General features: G+C 36.9%; 1 pseudogene; it reads right to left on the bottom strand.

Moving 5' to 3' along the window:
* Nucleotides 1-1,025: 1,025 nt before the first annotated feature.
* Nucleotides 1,026-1,867, bottom strand: LOC101320438 (large ribosomal subunit protein eL6 pseudogene; annotated as a pseudogene).
* Between the last annotated feature and the right edge of the window lie 15,777 nt (nucleotides 1,868-17,644).

The raw sequence follows: 17,644 nt of genomic DNA, 5'->3' as shown, positions 1-17,644 counted from the left end.
AAGCAACTTAACTTACAAGTTCATTAATATCAAGAGCTACACTGAGACATGGATTCCAAGCAGGCCCCTGTTTGGTATTCCTCAAATTAACATTTGCTAATTATTTGTTCAGTATTTACTTGGTTGGGAGTGGGGTGAATAAATTGATTTTATATAAAAAATGTTTCCATCTTTATATTCAAAGTTATGTATTAAATGTGCCATCTATAAGCTATATTTTTTTAACTTTTAATTTGGAAATAATTTCAAACTTAAAGTTGCAAGAAAAAGAATCATATAGAGAATGCCTGGATAGCCTTTACCCAGGTTCACCTATTAACTTTTAGCCCCATTTGCTTTATTATTTGTTATCTGTCAATCTATCATCTATCTGTATCATCTATCATTTAATACCTCTAATCTGCCAATCTAATCTGTCCATCATCTATTTACATATTTTTCTGAGCCATTTGAGAGCATATTTCATGTATTATGGCCCTTTACCCCTAATACTTTAGGTGTGTTTTTTAAAAAAGAATAAGGATATTCATTTATGTAACCACGTTCTGTAATGTATTTAACTGTTGTCTAATTCCTCAGCTGTATTCCAACCTGTCAATTGACCTAATAATTTCCCATATAACATTATTTTTCCTCTAGCAAAGGATCACTCTAGGATCTAGTATAGCATTTAGTTCTCATGTTTCTTTAACCTCCTTTGACCTGGAACATTTCCACAGCTTTTCTTTATCTTTTAACAACATTGACATTTTTGAAGTATAATCCCCCATTTAAAAAACAGAGCACTCTTCATTTTTTATTTGTCTACTGTTTCTTCATTATTCGATTGAAGTTATACAGTCTCAGCTGAAATATCACATAGAGGAAGCTATATCCTTCTCAAGACATCATGCCCATCTGCCTCTCATTGGTGGCGTTAACTTTGATGATCCTATCAGGGTGTTGTCTCATTTCTCCATTGTATAGCTATTATTTTTTTTTTTTTGAAATGGGACAGTTTTTTAATGAGGTTCTTTGTAAGACGTTCAGAACACGACTTTGTGAGGATAAATTCCGTTTGCGAGAGCAAACACAGAGCAGAGGTAGCCCTGGAGCTGAGAACAGCTTTGATTTTTTGCAGAATTTGTGAGTCCACAGCTTTCTGATGAACCTTGAGCTGCTCTGTAATCTCGTATTTCTCTCTCTCTGTGTCGAAGATCTCACCTTCCTGGTGCCTGGGCTTACGCAGCTTCTATTTGAAGTAAGCGTCAGTGAGCTGTTCTGGGATTTTCACACCACTGATATCAATTTTGGTGGAAGTGGCAAGGACAAATTTCTAGTGTGTTCTCCGCAGAGGAACTCGACTGAGGGACAGAGGCCCAGTCATAAGTAGCAAACCACTGCTCAGCTGCTTCAGGAAAATGACCCTCTTGCCTCTGTGGCGCTCAGAGAGGCAGATCAGAATAGTCCCAGGAGTGATGCGAGCGCGCAGTTTTCTCACGTGCTTACTGAAGGGTTTTTTGCTGTGACTCAACAGCTTTCGAGGCACGTCTTCAGTAGGATAATATCTAGGCATTTTGCGAAGTTTAACCACCCGGGTACCACCATTCTTGTCACCACCAACTGGTTTTGTGACAGTAGCAAGAACCTTCACTTTTTTCTTCTTTTCCACCTTGGATTTAGCTGCTGAATACCTCCTCTTGTACAAGGCCGTTCCGGAATACATAACCGATAGGGAATATCTGCCAATTCCTCTGACCAGGACAGGGTTTTGGCAGCAGCGGGGCTTCCCCTGCTTCACCTTGTTAACCTTGCCACCACCATCAGCCTTCTTGGCTTCAGGTTTTTTCTCCTTAGTATCTGGCTTCTCAGCATTTTCACCCGCCATCTACCAATACATATATTTTTAAAAAGGCATTTCACCAATTATCTCATAGCTATACAGCGATAGGCCTACCAGACTACAAGTTCTCATCCTCTTTCTACATCCTTTTCATCCCTCCCACTATAAGATATAGGCCTTCCTCCAAATCGCCACACATCTGCAGCAACATTCATAGTTAACTTTTGGGTTGTCTCCCCAATACAGTATAACCTTCTTGACGATTTGAATATATCTCACAACTATTATTTGTTTGCTACATATATTTAGTGGTCACAAGTCCCTATTCCATTATTTCTGTTTTTGCGAATTAGAAATCCTAGACTTAGCTTTAACAATCTCCCCAGCCAGGGAGCAGTGAGGCTGGAACTTGAAACTTTTGCTCTTATCAGACTGTCTCATTCAAGAAATTCGGTTTAGGAGGGGAAGACACACACACACACACACACACACACACACACACACACACACACACACACACACACACACACACACACACACACACACACACACACACACACACGGCCCAAACTCAGGCCAAACTGAAAAAAGTGCAAAGCCCAGGAGACTTCCAGCCGCAGACGTGGGAAGATGAGAAAAACTGCATTTGTCCTCAGCTTCAAATCCACAACGTGGCGGAGACGAGGTCGGCGTCGTCTTTTGGAACCCAGGTCCAGGAATCGGAGCGCGTGCAGCCGCCCTTGTCCCTGCTGCCCCACTGGCCCGCTAGGGATGCCTGGAGGGGCCCTGTTTCCCCAGCCCCGGAGGGTGGCGAGCAACCGCAGCCCCGGGGCCTCTATAGCATCCCATCCCACGCTCTTCGTGCCCCACCGTTAAACCCAAGCGAGAGAAATGAAGCGTCTGGGAGGCCCCCCCAAACGGCCCTGGGAGTGTCCGATCCCTGCAGTTGTTGACTTCATACCCTCCCGGTTAGGATGGCGAAGAATTGGGATCCTGAAATAGAGTCCTGCAGAGAGGCCCTGCCATTCTTACCTTGCAAGACCCTATTACTTTTTTTTTTCCTTGCAAGTAATAGCAATTTGTGGAGAAGAGTTTCAAGTCCATGCAAATACTCTGCTCCGCATCAAATTTCCTCCTCTTGATTTAGCTCCCATTGATGATTTTTGCCTGAACTAGTCTTTGGCTGAAAAATTATGATTTTCCAATTCTTTATCACGCCCTCCACATTTACCAGTTGTCTTGCAATATTCTATAAGAGCCCTCCCTTCACTTTTCCTCCCTCCTTCCTTCCCTCCTTTCTTCCTTCTTTCCTTTCTTCACTTTATTATCTACTTATTACTGGTATGGACTCATGGTTCCACTTTTTCAACTATCTATAATCTATTGCTGTTCCTTAATTATTGTGTTCCTCATATTTTTCCAGGTTTCTCCAGTTGAAGCCCCTTCAGGGTGGGTCCTGTGTTCTTGTGACATGCCTCCTCATATTTTGAGTGCTTTCTTACTTTCTGGAACATGGTTTTCCCTGTTGTTCATTTACCCAATGACTCAGTCCTAGAATCAAACATTTCTCAAGGAAGCACTGGCTTCTTTTAGAGCATAATGGCATTAGACCCCAATACATCTGGGCACTAGGTCTACTGATTGCTTCTGCGTGTCTTTGCTTCTAGGAAAACTAAAAAGCATGTGCATTTATATACATGTATACATATGTATACATACACACATATATACACACAGACATATGTGTATATATGTATGCATACGCACACTCCAATACACACACACGCACACATATATGGTTATTAGAAATCGTGAGTTCCTACAGGGTTGCCACCTCTACTTCTGGCTGGTATATCCCTTCTCCCACTTGAGATCTCTGGCTCCCAGTAATGTAAATACATTTGCTTATTTGCTCAATCCTGTGATATACCTAATAGAATGGCTTCCCTTATATCCTTACAATAAACAAATCTATTATACTAGAGGGAGTTCAGAATTTGTTTGCAGTTTTCTCTCTCATCTGTCCTGTCTGTCTGCCCAAGACAGGACATACGGTCAGATACCACATTTGTTGATAACTTAGATTAGTTCTCTACCCTCCTCCAGTGTGACTGTGTTATTCATTTGAAATAGATCCTGGTTTATTTATTTCTATTTGCTTTAATATCAGGAACTCCCTTCTCATCCTTAATTTAGTTTTACTTTGTGATTACTAACAACATTAACATGCTTCCAGAAAGTCAAAATTTACAAAAACTCAGAGAATTGTCACTCCTTTCTGCAGCCCATCTCAGTTCCTGCCACACTTTGTGGTAATCAACCTCATTGTCTGCTGGTTTACACTTCCTGTGTGTGTATGCTTTTTTTTAAAGGTAAAAACAAGTAATATGTATGCTTTCTTACTTTCCCTTTTTTCTAGCACAAAAGTAGTGTACTGTATATGCTGTTTTGCATTTGTATTTTTCACTTCACAATGTGTCCTAGAAATCACTGCATATGAATTCACAAACATCTTCATTTTCTTTTTCTTTTTTTTAAAAATGGTAGTATAGTTAATTTACAGTGCTGTGTTAGTTTCAGGTGTACAGCAAAGTGGTTGTTATACATATATATGTATACATATATATATATATTCTTTTCAGATTCTTTTCCATTATAGGGTATTACAAGATCTTGAATATAGTTCCCTGTGCAACACAGTACGTCCTTGTTGTTTATCTATTTTATATATAGTAGTGTATATATATTAATAACTGCATAGTACTCCTTTGAGTGTTTGTAATATGGTTAATTAAACCAACTCTTATGCTTAGACATTTAAATAATTTCCAATATTTTGTCATTATAATTGCTGTAATGAATACTCTTGTGCATGCATATATATATATATGTGTATATATATATGTGTGTATATATATATATATATATTTTTTTTATTCCTGTAGTTGGAGGTGTATTTACGGTAAATTCTTAGAATGTTAAATGAATAAGTTGTTTTGTTAGATATTGGCAAAATCCATTCTATAAGTATTGTGCATTTCCACCAGTTATGTATGAGAATGTTAGTTTCTCAACATCATCATCAGAAGAGTGCATTTGTCAAGCTTTGATTTTTTTGCCAGTCTAACCTGTGAGAAAAAATATTTCTGTGCAATTTAATTTGAATTTCTCTAACTTGAATGAAGTTAGACATGTTTTCATATGTGTAAGGGTTATTTTTAATACCTACTTTTGTGACTTGTCTGTTCATGTCATTTGATTTTCTTTTTTCTGTAAGATTTTTGTTCTTTTCTTCAACGGTATAACTTTTTTTTGTATTAGTGAAATTAGCTTTCTCAATAGTATTTTTGCAAATATTTTTTTCTCAGTTTGCCCTATCTTTTGTGTTTGTTTATGGCATCTGGATTTTTTATTTTTATTTTTTTAACATCTTTATTGGGGTATAATTGCCTTACAATGGTGTGTTAGTTTCTGCTTTATAACAAAGTGAATCAGCCATGCATATATATACATCCCCATATCTCCTCCCTCTTGCATCTCCCTCCCACCCTCTCTATCCCAACCCTCTAGGTGGTCACAAAGCACCAAGCTGATCTCCCTGTGCTATGCGACTGCTGCCCACTAGCTACCTATTTTACATTTAGTAGTGTATATATGCCCATGTCACTCTCTCACTTCAACCTAGCTTACCCTTCCCCCTCTCCGTGTCCTGAAGTCCATTCTCTATGTCTGTGTCTTTATTCCTGTCCTGCCCCTAGGTTCTTCAGAACCATGTTTTTTTTTGATTCCATACATAAGTGTTAGCATACAGTATTTGTTTTTCTCTTTCTGACTCACTTCACTCTGTATGACAGAGTTCAGGTACATCCACCTCATTACAAATAACTCAATTTCATTTCTTTTTATGGCTGAGTAATATTCCATTGTACATATGTGCCACATCTTCTTTATCCATTCATCTGTCGATGAACACTTAGGTTGCTTCCATGTCCTGGCTATTGTAAATACAGCTGCAATGAACATTGTGGTACATGACTCTTTTTGAATTATGGTTTTCTCAGGGTATGTACCCAGTAGTGGGATTGCTGGGTCGTATGGTAGTTCTATTTGTAGTTTTTTAAGGAACCTCCATACTGTTCTCCATAGTGGCTGTATCAATTTACATTCCCACCAAGAGTGCAAGAGGGTTCCTTTTCTCCACACCCTCTCCAGCATTTACTGTTTGCATGAGCTACTTGTAAATTTTGGAGATTAATCTTTTGTCAGTTGCTTCATTTGCAAATATTTTCTCCCATTCTGAGGGTTGCCTTTTTGTCTTGTTTATGGTTTCCTTTTCTGTACAAAAGCTTTTAAGTTTCATTAGGTCCCATTTGTTTATTTTCGTTTTTATTTCCATTTGTCTAGGAGGTGGGTCAAAAGGATCTTGCTGTGATTTATGTCATAGAGTGTTCTGCCTATGTTTTCCTCTAAGAGTTTGATAGTGTCTGGCCTTACATTTAGGTATTTAATCCAATTTGAGTTTATTTTTGTGTATGGTGTTGGGAGTGTTCTAATTTCATTCTTCTACCTGTAGCTGTCCAGTTTTCCCAGCACCACTTATTGAAGAGGCTGTCTTTTCTCCATTGTATATTCTTGCCTCCTTTATCAAAACTAAGGTGACCATAAGTATGAGGATTTATCTCTGGCTTTCTATCCTGTTCCATTGATCTATATTTCTGTTTCTGTGCCACTACCATACTCTCTTGATTATTGTAGCTTTGTAGTACAGTCTGAAGTCCAGGAGCCTGATTCCTTCAGCTCCTTTTTTCCTTCTCAAAATTGCTTTGGCAATTCGGGGTCTTTTGTGTTTCCATACAAATTGTGAAATTTTTTGTTCTAGTTCTGTGAAAAATGCCATTGGTAGTTTGATAAGCATTGCATTGAATCTGTAGATTGCTTTGGTTAGTATAGTCATTTTCACAATGTTCCAAGAACATGGTATATCTCTCCATCTGTTTGTAGCATCTTAAATTTCTTTCATCAGTGTCTGATAGTTTTCTGCATACAGGTATTTTGTCTCCTTAGGTCGGTTTATTCCTAGGTATTTTATTTTTTGTTGTTGCAATGGTAAATGAGAATGCTTCCTTAATGTCTCTTTCAGATTTTTCATCATTAGTATATAGGAATATAAGAAATTTCTGTGCATTAATTTTGTATCCTGCAGCTTTACCAAATTCATTGATTAGCTCTAGTAGTTTTCTGGTAGCATCTTTAGGATTCTTTATGTATAGTATCATGTCATCTGCAAACAGTGACAGCTTTACTTCTTCTTTTCCGATTTGGATTCCTTTTATTTCCTTTTCTTCTCTGATTGCTGTGGCTAAAACTTCCAAAACTATGTTAAATAACAGTGGTGAGAGTGGACAACCTTGTCTTCTTCCTGATCTTAGAGGAAATGGTTTCAGTTTTTCACCATTGAGAACGATGTTGGCTGTGGGTTTGTCATATATGGCCTTTATTAGGTTGAGGTAAGTTTCCTCTACGCCTACTTTCTGGAAGTTTTTTATCATAAATGAGTGTTGAATTTTGTCAAAAGCTTTTTCTGCATCTATTGAGATTATCATAGTGTTTTTATCCTTCATTTTGTTAATATGGTTTATCACATTGATTGATTTGCATATACTGAAGAATCCTTGCATTCCTGGTATAAACCCCACTTGATCATGGTGTATGATCCTTTTAATGTGCTGTTGGATTCTGTTTGCTAGTATTTTGTTGAAGATTTTTGCATCTATGTTCATCAGTGATATTGGCCTGTAGTTTTCTTTCTTTGTGACATCTTTGTCTGTTTTGGTATCAAGGTGATGGTGGCCTCATACAATGAGTTTGGGAGTGTTCCTCCCTCTGCCATATTTTGGAAGAGTTTGAGAAGGATAGGTGTTAGCTCTTCTCTAAATGTTTGATAGAATTTGCCTGTGAAGCCATCTGCTGCTAGGGTTTTGCTTGTTGAAAGATTTTTAATGACAGTTTCAATTTCAGTGCTTGTGATTGGTCTGTTTATATTTTCTATTTCTTCCTCATTCAGTCTCAGAAGGTCATGCTTTTCTAAGAATTTGTCCATTTCTACCAGCTTGTCCATTTTATTGGCATATAGTTGCTTGTAGTAATCTCTCATGATCCTTTGTGTTTCTGCAGTGTCAGTTGTTACTTCTCCTTTTTCGTTTCTAATTCTATTGATCTGAGTCTTTTCCCTTTTTTGCTTGATGAGTCTGGCTAATGGTTTATCAATTTTGTTTATCATCTCAAAGAACCAGCTTTTAGTGTTATTGATGTTTGCTATTGTTTCCTTCACTTCTTTTTCATTTATTTCTGAACAGACCTTTATGATTTCCTTCCTTCTGTTAACTTTGGGGTGTTTTTGTTCTTCTTTCTCTAACTGCTTTAGGTGTAAGGTTAGGTTGTTCATTTGACCTGTTTCCTGTTTCTTGAGGTAGGATTGTATTGCTATAAATTTCCCTCTTAGAGCTGTTTTTGCTGCATCCCATAGGTTTTGGGTCATCGTGTTTTCATTGTCATTGGTTTCTAGGTACTTTTTGATTTCCTCTTTGATTTCTTTAGTGATCTCTTGGTTATTTAGTAGCGTATTGTTTAGCCTCCATGTGTTTCTATTTTTTACAGATTTTTTCCTGTAATTGATATCTAGTCTCATAGCGTGGTGGTCAGAAAAGATACTTGATACGATTTCAATTGCCTTAAATTTACCAAGGCTTGATTTGTGACCCAAGATATGATTAATCCTGGAGAATGTTCCATGAACACTTGAGAAGAAAGTGTATTCTGTTGTTTTTGCATGGAATGTCCTATAAATATCAGTTAAGCCCATCTTGTTAATATATCATTTAAAGCTTGTGTTTCCTTATTTATTTTCATTTGGATGATCTGTTCATTGGTGAAAGTGGGGTGTTAAAGTCCCCTACTGTGATTGTGTTACTTGTCAATTTCCCCTTTTATGGCTGTTAGAATTTTCCTTCTGTATCCTATGGTGCTCCTATGTTGGTGCATAAATATTTACAATTGTTATATCTTCTCCTGTATTGATCCCTTGATCATTATGTAGTGTCCTTCTTCGTCTCTTGTAATAGTCCTTATTTTAAAGCCTATTTTGTCTGATACGAGAATTGCTACTCCAGCTTTATTTTGATTTCCATTTGCATGGAATATCTTTTTCCATCCACTCACTTTCAGTCTGCGTGTGTCCCTAGGTCTGAAGTGGGTCTGTTGTAGACAGCATATATATGGGTCTTGTTTTTGTATCCATTCAGCCAGTCTATATCTTTTGGTTGGGACATTTAGTCCATTTACATTTAAGGTAATTATCGATATGTGTATTCCTATTACCATTTTCTTAATTGTTTTGGGTTTGTTATTGTAGGTCTTTTCTTTCTCTTGTGTTTTCTGCCTAGAGACATTCATTTAGCATTTGTTGTAAAGCTGTTTTGTGATGCTGAATTATCTTAGCTTCTGCTTGTCTGTAAAGGTTTTAATTTCTCCATCGAATCCGAATGAGATCCTTGCTGGGCAGAGTAATCTTGGTTGTAAGTTTTTCCCTTTCATCACTTTAAATATGTCCTGCCAGTCCTTTCTGGCTTGCAGAGTTTCTGCTGAAAGATCAGCAGAAGATCATGGGGATTCCCTTGTATGTTATTTTTCCCTTGCTGCTTTTAATGTTTTTTCTTTGTATTTAATTTTTGATAGTTTGATTAATATGTGTCTTGGCGTGTTTCTCCTTGGGTTTATCCTGTATGGGACTCATTGCACTTCCTGGACTTGATTAACTATTTCCTTTCCCATATTAGGGAAGTTTCAACTATAATCTCTTCAAATATTTTCTTAGTCCCTTTCTTTATCTCTTCTTCTTCTGGGACTGCTACAAGTCAAATGTTGGTATGTTTAATGTTGTCTCAGAGGTCTCTGAGACTGTCCTCAATTCTTTTCATTCTTTTTTCTGTATTCTGCTCTGCAGTAGTTATTTCCACTACTTTATCTTCCAGGTCACTTATCTGTTCTTCTGCCTCAGTTATTCTGCTCTTGTTTCCTTCTAGAGAATTTTTAATTTCATTTATTATGTTGTTCATCATTGTTTGTTTGCTCTTTAGTTCTTCTAGGTCCTTGTTAAAAGTTTCTTGTACTTTCTCCATTGTATTTCCAAGATTTTGGATCATCTTTACTATCATTACTCTGAATTCTTTTTCAGGTAGACTATTTCCTCTTCATTTGTTTGGTCGGGTGGATTATTACCTTGCTCCTTCATCTGCTCTGTCTTTCTCTGTCTTCTCACTTTGCTTAACTTACTGTGTTTGGGGTCTCCTTTTTGCGGGCTGCAGGTTCGTAGTTCCTGTTGTTTTTGGTGTCTGCCTAGTGGGTAAGTTTGGTTCAGTGGGTTGTGTAGGCTTCCTGGTGGAGGGGACTAGTGTCTGTATTCTGGTGGATGAGGCTGGATCTTGTCTTTCTGGAGAGCAGGACCGCATTTGGTGGTGTGTTTTGGGGTATCTGTGACCTTATTATGATTTTAGGCAGACTCTCTGCTAATGGGTGGGGTTGTGGGGTCTCCCTGGCGTTTGGGTTTTGTTTCTTTGTTTTGGGGGGTTTTTTGCTATACAATTTTTAATTTTATGTAGTCCATCTTATCATTCTGTTTTGTGGCACCCGGAGTCTTGATCATAGTGAGGTCTTTCCTTTCAGTCAGATTAGAGAAGAATTTACCCACATTCTCTTCTGGTCACTGTATGTCATGTTTACTTCCAGATCTCTGATAAATTTTTTTATTCTTGTATATAATGCATGAAATGGATCTAATTTTATCTTTTCTCAAATGGCTATCCAGTTATCCCACCATATTTATTAAAAATAAAACAAAACAAAAGCCTTTGTCCCAGTGATTACAGAACCACCTGCACCATTCACTGGATTTCTGTACATAGTGCAGTTATTTCTTGATTTTCCATTCTATTCCATTGGTTATCTATCTATTCACATGCCAATATCATACTTTTTAAATTATAGCTGCTTTGTAGTAGGTTCTCTTATCGTTAGTTCTCCCTCTTTCTTTCAGTGTTTCTTTAGCTAGTCTTTCATATTGTTTTGTGTGAACTTAAGTACGAATTCATCTAACGCTGTTATTACAAAAGGCCACTGGTATTTTCATTAGGGTCACATTAAATTTATAAATTAACTAACCAAGGTGTAGCATATTAATACTGAGACAACCAATCCTAGAGCAAGGAATATCTTTCATATTTTCAAGAATACTTTGCTTTCAGTTGTATTTTATAGTTTTTTTTATGTAGGATTAGACTATTTCTTGTTAAATTTATTTCTAAGCATTTTTTGATGCTGCTGCTATCATAAATGGGATTTTCTTATCCTTTAAAAAGATAACATTTTAAGAGTCTGGAATTTGTCTTTTATCTAAATTTCTCCATCACTAACTACAGGAAGCTATATTGTGCATAGATAGAATTATGAAGTTTTGTTACAAATAATGTAAATGTTTGTTTTCTCCTGGATTTCATGTCTGTAAAATCTTCTCATTTATCTGCATTTTTCATTCTTCAGTTTGCATTTTCAATGTTCTAGGATAGACAATTTCTCAGGAAGTATGTTAAACAATTTAAAATTTAAATAATTATTTCAATAATAAAATAAATCACTGTTCCAGTAAAGCCTTGTATTACTTGTTTATGAACTTTAGCTAACTGTCCCTGGCACTTCCTGCCAACTTGTGAATCACAGCCAAAATGAAATACTCAGAGATAGGCTAGTGTGGGTGAGGAATGCTTTTATTTTCACCAAGAGCAAACCAAGTTGCAGTTTATCAGTTGTGTACAAAGTGTTCTGCAGAAACCCTAGTTTCCTGGCATCATAGTTCTGATTTATTGCAGTGATTTATATAGATTGCCTGATTTGCCTATTTTTTAATCTGGCTCTTCCTACAATCCTATTGGGATACATTTTAATAATAGAAGGATGTTCATACTTCTACTTCTACATTTATTTACTAACAGACTTATAATGAATAATGAATAGTTTAAAAATTGTCCAGTGCAACAGGTGGAAGTGGGTACTGCAAACAGACTCATTCAGCAGTCTTGGTTTGATTATGAACTCCCCTGACAACCAATTAGGTGAATTTAAAAGAATTATTTCATCTTCTTGATTCTGTTTCCAAAATAGTAAAATAAAGGGATTGACTTGAAAATGACCAAGTTCCAGTTGTAAAGTGACATGCTTCTCATTAGGCTGAAATAGTGTGCATGTTTATCATTAATAAATTCTCCCTTTGTCTTTGTGACAAAAAGAACACAAAGACATAGCTCTTAATAAACTGGTGAAACTGTTCTAATGAGAATGGATTCATTCATTTCTGTTTCATAACCTATTGAGACTTATGGGCAGATTCAACAAATGAATTACTTTGGTGTACAAGAGTGAATAACCACCTCCACTGCTCACCAACGTTTCCCTCCTTTATACACACACACCCACACAGAATGAGCTTACTTTCTTTGACCAAGATAACAACATCTAATGAATCAATTTCCGCTGACATGAAAGAAATATATTTTTCTCAGATGAATTATGAATTTCAAAGCTATGTTATTCAATAAAGGAAATATCATCCTTATCATTAAACAAGTCTGTCAATATTGTTTAAAAGAATGATATGGAAAACAGCTCTTTATTGAGATATTAACCTCCTCTGAAGTGTGTAGAATGCATATTTTTCTGAAAAGAGATTTTAAAAAAATGATTAGCATCCTTCATAATTAATAGCTACTGTGAACCTCAAAGGTGTGAGAGACCCTGGCTATAGCACTCAGTCAAACTATAGCATATAAGCCAGGTCATGTTTGGTGCAAGCAAAATGAAAAGAATAATCAGTCTTTCCCAAAACACAGAGCCCTGTCACAGGAAAACATCATCTCCGATCACTGTCTGATCTTATTTGAAAGCACCAGGCATTGCAGATTACCGGAGAGAGAGTTTATTTTTTTTTTCCCATAAGTCCCATTGCCAGAATTTAAAACCCAAATTGGATTATTAGAACATCATAGCAAAATCCTGGAGCTGTATATTTTGAAAGGAAAAACTACAGAAGTAGAAAAAGCAACCAGAGGCACTGCTCTTAATTCTCCTTATATACATCAAGTATCAATTTGCTTAGGTTCACACTTTGAAATATGAAATAATGTCAGGGTACAGTTCTAGCCCTAAAAATTAGCTGTAAGAATTCAGGAAAGTTTTTTCTTTTGCTCATTTGTGCTGTGAGAAAACACATTTGATGATACCTAAATGTAGGGTCTGTTGTATAATGAAGCAGTACTATGTCACTGGCCTTCAGAGTTTTGACCCAGGTTATGTGCTCATAACTGTCTCATTCCAGGAAGAACGGCTTCAGGCCACCAAGAATTCGGATGCATATTATAAAAACAGGCTATCTGCATATATCTGGAGCTACGGCATTATGTCCACAAAATATGCCAATATATGAAGGAAAGATTTAGTCTTTATCTGGATAGCTGGTGGTGTTTATCATTGCCCCTTATAGCAGAGGAAGCTCCCCAAATTCTGTTTGAGATTTAAAAGTCTTCCTGTGCGGGGTGGGTGTGGGATGAATTGGGAGATGGGAACTGACATATATACACTACTATGTATAAAATAGACAACTACTGAGAACCTACTGTATAGCACAGGGAACTCTACTCAGTGCTCTGTGGTGACCTAAATGGGAAGGAAAGCCAAAAAAGAGGGGATAGATGTATACATATAGCTGATTCACTTTGCTGTACAGCAGAAACTAACACAACAGTGTAAAGCAACTATGCAATTTAAAAAAAAAAGTCCTCCTAGGTTCAACTCAGGGTGCTGTGGGATTTCCATTTTGGTTTCATTTTAATGACATTTTTGTGCCTTAAAAGTACTAAAACAGGAAACTTTTCTGGGAATGAAAGTATTTGACCGGGAGAATTTGTCTTTTGCTGTCACAATCTTCAGCTACCATTCAGCTAAATGTTGTTTGGAATAATATGGCCTCACTGCCCCTATCTGCTGTTGAATTGCTCAGACGGGTGGGAGATTAGGGTGGGGTGAGGTGCCGGTATTATCTGTGTGAGCCCTCCAGGGGTCACGCTACACTAACAAGGCCGCCCCAGTCAGGGTGACAGAAGCCAGCTGCTGCCTTGCTGGCCTCCACCGTCAGAAGGTTCCACTTACTGCAGAGCTGGGTCTCCAGAGATTGTGTATTCTGACTCGTTTTTTTTCCACCTCTAAAAAAAGTGGCTAGCTCATCATTTTTTGTCCTCATTTTTTTAGGAAGGACCTACATGTGAAACCACTTACCTGTTTAACCCTCTGAACTTAAAGAAAATGTGTAATGCCACTTAAAATACCCCAAATCCAGTTCTGCCCTGTCTAGTAGGAGGGCCCTAATGAGACATTTATCAAGAAGGTAAATATTAGATTTTTAACATTCATACATTGCAGCCACGAGATTTGATGTGACTGTATTTTCCAAATTGCTTCGTCTCTTTTTATTTATCCTGGGACAAGTCATACTCTATACATACAGAGCACAGTGCATCTGTACTTTCATCTTCAAAAATCGCCTTGGTCCTTTTTTTTTTTTTTTTTTTTTTTTAATTTTTAAGGAAAATACTTCCCTTTCTTCCACTGAGGGCTTTTTATTCGTGATAATCACTTTTTTCCCCTAAAGATGGAAAGAAAATTCCCAGGCTTGTTTGGCTCAGGGCTGCTTCTGAAAGGCCAGCACATGGCCAGAAGAGCTCTCCTTGGTTTTCCTCCTGGTTTCTGGGGGGAGAGTGTCAGTCTTGGGTCAACAGAACTCAGAAAAATGGGATGATGATTCAGCCAGTAGAGGGAGCTAGGGCTACCTCACAGCTTTATAAGGCAGAGCCTAAGGAAGGAGTAATTTTTTTTGTATGAAGTTAATAATTCTTTTTTTTTTTGGCCGCATCACATGGCATGTGGGAGCTGAGATCTTATAGTTCCCCCACCAGGGATCGAACCTGCACCCCCTGCAGTGGAAGTGCAGAGTCTTAACCACTGGACTGCCAGGGAGGTCCCTGAAGTTAATTCTTAATGCTACCCCTACACTAAATTATTGTACATTATTTTTCCTACAAAAGTGAAGAAGTAAACATAACCATCCCGACCCTTTGAGGAGAACAAGAGTCTCAAAGAAATGTATTAGTTTTACAGCTTTGGAAGAGTGAATCATTTTTAAAAAGACAAATAATTTTTATAATTATGTTCATTAGACTACCATAATTTAAAATATTGTTATAACAAACATACATTTATACAGGGCTAACAGAAAGAGGGATCATACATTTTGGGGCTTAGCTCAAAGGAGACCTCAGATTTGAATATTAGTTACATGCTTGGTATTTAAATGGTCTTGCCAGGTTAATGTATGACATAGATTTCTCCTCGTCGGTGAGTGCATTTGCACTGGGGGGGAAAGGCATTGAAAGCATTTTGGGTGCCCTATTTTTTCATTTATCAGCATTTGTAATTATAGTTAAGTGCTTCCAAAACAGGGCCTCGATCTATGAAAGGTCCTGCATTTATATGATGCTTTTAACTTTTCAAAGTATTTTTATATGTGCTGTCTCATTTTAAAGTAGATTTGACATAGCCTCAATCTATTAAGGAAGTGACCCTTTCAACCCAAGAACACTCTGGAAATTTTTTAGCTGTACTTACCTTAGCTACCATTATAAAACTTAACGAAAGTCATGGTGATACTAAAACTTCCATAACCAATGTAAAATTATCGAAGTAGAAGGTTTGCAAAAAGCCAGTATTTTTTTTAACATCCAGAAGCCTTTTTCATTTTTATTTCAATGAATTTGAAGTTATCTGTTGTTTGTGTTAAGAGTAACGCTGTCAAGAATTTCACCATGGCTACCACTGTTGAGAATTTTGAAGAAATAACAAGTTTCGTGAGTCTGTTCAGATGTTCTGAAAATAAAAAATCACATCTGAGATGTGATTTTTTTTTTAAAGATTTTTTTTAGAATGTGATGAATTCTATTCCCTGAAGATTTGTACGATGTTCTCTCTGAAATTTGTGCCCCCTCCATGGTGTCTTAACAGTGGCTACTCCAGCGCTGTTTCTGATTGTATAAAATGCTGTGGCTAGGAAACTGGGGATGTCTATTCTCGTTCTTGTCCATCTTCTGGAGTAACAAGGGTGTTTTCTGAAAGGCCAGCAGAGATATTAACTCTGTCAAAGTTGTCCATTCAATTCTGAATAACCGTTTGTATACGTGTGACTGAGCGATCATGGGAGTAACCAAACTTCAGAAATGAGGATCCTGGATACAGTCAGTAAAAATCAATTGCATCAGCTGGGTTCAAATTTCCTGGGGAAATATTTTTTCCGAAAGCTTGAGCCAAGTTTGAGATAAAAAAGCATTATTATCATCTTCTGAAACTAAATTAGCAGGAATCTGGGTTGTTGCCTTGATAATTCCAAACTATGTCGTTATATTCATGATTTACTTCTTTTTCTAAGTTTGTCACTTTTATAAATACAAAAAACTTGTTTTTATGGGGTCATGTGTAGTTAATATGTAGGGAAAAAATCATGTTCTTTTTTTCTTTCTAATTTAGGAAAGAAAACTGGAGCAATGAGATTTGAATGCGTGACCTTTGCTAGGCACTGCATCTTTATCAGAGTATAAAAGAGGAAATTATTTTGAAGGCTATTGCTTTTTACATTTTAAATCTATCTAGACATTCTTCGTTGGTTGAACTTGAGAAAATAACCAATTGTGGAAGAAAAGTGAAGGAGCAGTCCATGTAAGTAAATACTCATCTCAGAAAAATAGATTTATTTCATTTTATTTATTATTATTATTGATTGATTTTTTATACATCTTTATTGGAGTATAATTGGTTCACAATGCTGTGTTAGTTTCTGTTGTACAACAAAGTGAATCAGCCATATGCATACACATGTCCCCATATCCCCTCCCTCTTGAGCCTCCCTCCCACCCTCCCTATCCCACCCCTCTGGGTCGTCACAAAGCAACGAGCTGATCTCCCTGTGCTATGCGGCTGCTTCCCACTAGCTATCTATTTTACATTCGGTAGTGTGTATATATGTCGATGCTACTCTCACTTTGCCCCAGCTTCCCCCTCCCCACCCCTCCCCTGTGTCCTCAAGTCCATTCTCTGTGTCTGCGTCCTTATTCCTGCCCTGCCACTAGGTTCATCAGTACCATTTCTTTTTTTTAGATCCTATATATATGTGTTAGCATACGGTATTTGTTTTTCTCTTTCTGACTTAACTTCACTCTGTATGACAGACTCTAGGTCCATCCACCTCACTACAAATAACTCAATTTCATTTTTTAATGTATTTACACATTTTTTTGTTGCTAATTGGGTTTTATTGTCAAAATTGAAGTATTTTTAAATGATCAAATTATATTTGACCTGTTAGAATCTACCTCATAGGGCTTTTATAAGGATTTAATATAATATGTAAAAATATTCAAGTTACATACAGACGTTCTCAGTAACTATTATATGGCTATTTTATTAAACACATTCAAGGCATCTTTGGGATTCAGTACAACTTTGGGATAGAGACTGAAACACAAAATAGAAAAGGACTGTTCTGTACACATTACCAAGATAAACTGAAATTAGCAAATTCTTTGGTACTCTTTTCCTTTAATAAAAGTTGTAAACTTAAATTATACGCAAATACTTTTGAGGTAGTGCATCGCCTTTTTCACATATTTACGTTTC

This window comes from Tursiops truncatus, chromosome 6, assembly GCF_011762595.2.
Source record: "Tursiops truncatus isolate mTurTru1 chromosome 6, mTurTru1.mat.Y, whole genome shotgun sequence".
In the NCBI taxonomy this organism is placed as follows: Eukaryota; Metazoa; Chordata; class Mammalia; order Artiodactyla; family Delphinidae; genus Tursiops; species Tursiops truncatus.
This window is presented reverse-complemented; position numbering and strand designations above follow the sequence as displayed.